This window comes from Mus pahari, chromosome 4 (assembly GCF_900095145.1).
Source record: "Mus pahari chromosome 4, PAHARI_EIJ_v1.1, whole genome shotgun sequence".
NCBI classification, from domain to species: Eukaryota; Metazoa; Chordata; class Mammalia; order Rodentia; family Muridae; genus Mus; species Mus pahari.
In genome coordinates this window covers 86,549,552-86,552,462 of record NC_034593.1, presented here as the reverse complement: position 1 = coordinate 86,552,462, position 2,911 = coordinate 86,549,552, and the positions used below count along the sequence as shown (strand labels likewise).

Genomic DNA, 2,911 nt, shown 5'->3' with positions numbered 1-2,911 from the left:
AGAGAGAGGAGAGACAGAGAGAAGAGAGACAGAGAGAGACAGAAAGAGACAGAGACAGAGACAGAGAGAGAGAGAGAGAGAGAGAGAGAGAGAGAGAGAATGTGTGTTATGGGATTGGAGAGATGGCTCAGCACTGACTGATCTTCCTGAGGTCCTGAACCCACGTGGTGACTCACAACCGTCTATAATGGTGTGCCTGAAGAGAGCTACATTTTCTTCAGACACAGGAGACTTGGGAGGAGGAGGAGGAGGAGGAGGAGGAGGAGGAGGAGGAGGAGGTGGCGGAGGTGGCAGAGGGAGATGTCACTTTGCAGTCTCCGTTTCTGTATTTCATCTGTATAGACCATGCCCCATCGGTGATCAGGGGAGACACCTCCTTCCTCCCCCCTCCCCCACCATTGACTTGTTGAAATTTGTTTTGCTGTCATCCTTAAATCTGTTTTAGGTCTCTGCCTATTCAAGGATGGGGCTCCTTGTCTCTGCTCTGGCTGCAGCTGAACTTTTAAGCAAATCAACAGGTTAACCTTCAAGACACTCCTAGAGTCTTCTGGTTTTGCCACCCGTATCATCCCCTAACAAACAAGGGTCTCCAGACCCTTTGATAGAAGATGCTGCACTTACCTTTTGGCTAGGCCCACCTCTCAACATTTCATACTGACTTGACTTAAAGTATGTGTCTTAGGGTTTTACTGCTGTGAACAAACACCATGACCAAAGAGACTCTTTAAAAGCGCATTTAAGCCGGGTATGGTGGCGCACGCCTTGAATACCAGCACTTGGGAGGCAGAGGCAGGCAGATTTCTGACTTGGAGGCCAGCCTGGTCTACAGAGTGAGTTCCAGGACAGCCACCGCTGCACAGAGAAACCCTGTCTCCAAAACAAAAACAAAAACAAAACAAAAAAGAGCATTTAATTGGGACTGGCTTACAGATTCAGAGGTTCAGTCAATTGGCATCAAGGCAGGAGAATGGCAGCATCCAGGCAGGCACAGTGCAGGAGGAGCTGAGAGTTGTACATCTTCATCTGGAGGCTGGTAGCAGAATACTGACTTCCAGGCTGCTATAATGAGAGACTTATAATCCACACCCACAGTGACAAACCTACTCCAACAGAACCACACCTCTTTATACTGCCACTCCCTGGGTGGAGCATATACAAACCATCACAGTATGTACACATCATTTCTTTCTGATGGCTTCTGCTAGGTATCATATTGGGTTCCAGATTGTAGAGTCTGACTCTCTAGCAATTTCTTATGTCTGCCTGCCCTAACCAGTCCTTTCTCCTGGCCTGTTTGGTAAGTAGCCTTTCTCTCTGGCTCCTGTAGCCTGCTATACTTTCCAGGGCCCCATCATGTGGGCCCCTCTCTAGTTAAGATTTGCTCCTTTATCTATTGGAACCCTCCCTATTTCCTCTCCTCGTCCAACTAGGAGCTGCCTATTGAGCCCCACAGCCTCCTTAAGCCCATCTGGGCATCACAACCATTATAGATGGTTGTGAGCCACCACGTGGGTTCAGGACCTCTGGAAGATCAGTCAGTGCTGAGCCATCTCTCCAATCCCATAACACACATTCTCTCTCTCTCTCTCTCTCTCTCTCTCTCTCTCTCTCTCTGTCTCTGTCTCTGTCTCTTTCTGTCTCTCTCTGTCTCTCTTCTCTCTGTCTCTCCTCTCTCTCCTCTTTAAAAAATTATTATTATTACTCTGTGCGCATGAGTGTTTTCCTTCATTTGTGTCTGCACCACACATGCTAGTGCTAAAGAAAGTGGTAACCCTCCATGTGGACGCTGGGAATCGAGTCAGTGCTCTTAACCACTGAGCCAACTCTCCAGTCCTCTTCGTAAATCTTCAGAGCACTAATCTATTCTACTTCAAGTTTCTCCTGCATCAGATCCAGGGCAGCTGGAGCGAGCTACACGGTTACCCCCTCTTCCCAAAGGGGAAAATAAGGATCAGGTGAAAATGTTTGGGAACTACAATAGAATATAAACAAAGACTATGAAGGCGGCCATGAAGGCGTAGAAAGTTAGATGACTAGACGTCATCCTTGATGTCACGGGTATGGGCGTGGTGTATGCAGATGAATCGCGCAGGGTCTGCCGGGTCCGCGCTCCGTGCAGAAATGCGAGGGGTTTCTCCCGCGGCGAGGGAGGGAGCGCGGGTCCGCGGGTGTCATCGGAGCGTAAGGATGGCGTGTGCATCGGGAGAGGTCCGTTATCAGGCGGGGCGAAGTGACCGTGTGTTAAGAGTGCAGGGGCGGCGGATGTGAGTCGGGGCCGAGCGCTGGGAAAGCATACTTACCTGGCAGGGGAGATACCATGATCACGAAGGTGGTTTTCCCAGGGCGAGGCTCACCCATTGCACTCCGGGGTGTGCTGACCCCTGCGATTTCCCCAAATGCGGGAAACTCGACTGCATAATTTGTGGTAGTGGGGGACTGCGTTCGCGCTCTCCCCTGGTCTTTGTGGTATCAAAAGTTAGGCTTTACTTTTTTTCTTATCTTTTTTTTCCACCTTTCACATTTGAGGGTTGTTGTTGTCCCACGTCAGATGTCGCCTTACAGGTGAGTTTTTCTTGTGCTAGTAGACTTACCTTCGCCCTGCCTTAAGAAGGTAACAAACGCGTTTTGAAGTCTAGCTCCTGTTCTTTGCGATCTTCCTGTGTCTGCCTCCTGACTGTGAGGACTGAGAGCCACCCGCTGCCGGCCCAGGATATAGGAGCGGCGGAAAGAAAAGAACCTTCCACTCTAACANCGCTCAACTCGTCCCAGACCCTTCTTTCGATTGCTTGAGTAAACGTATTGCAGTTCGTTCCTAGACTACACAGACACACCTCCTGTATATCCTCCTCCCCTCTCAGAAGTCAGACCAGGGACCCCAACCTGCACCTACAGTTTGTCCCAAGGAAGCGCG

At 50.0% G+C, this 2,911-nt stretch overlaps 1 non-coding gene across 1 annotated transcript; it reads left to right on the top strand.

Annotated features, from left to right (window-relative positions):
- Positions 1–2,292: 2,292 nt before the first annotated feature.
- Positions 2,293–2,457, top strand: LOC115064006. Its single transcript, XR_003843846.1, has one exon. It is a non-coding gene; the product is annotated as a U1 spliceosomal RNA (small nuclear RNA).
- The last annotated feature ends 454 nt before the right edge of the window (positions 2,458–2,911 follow it).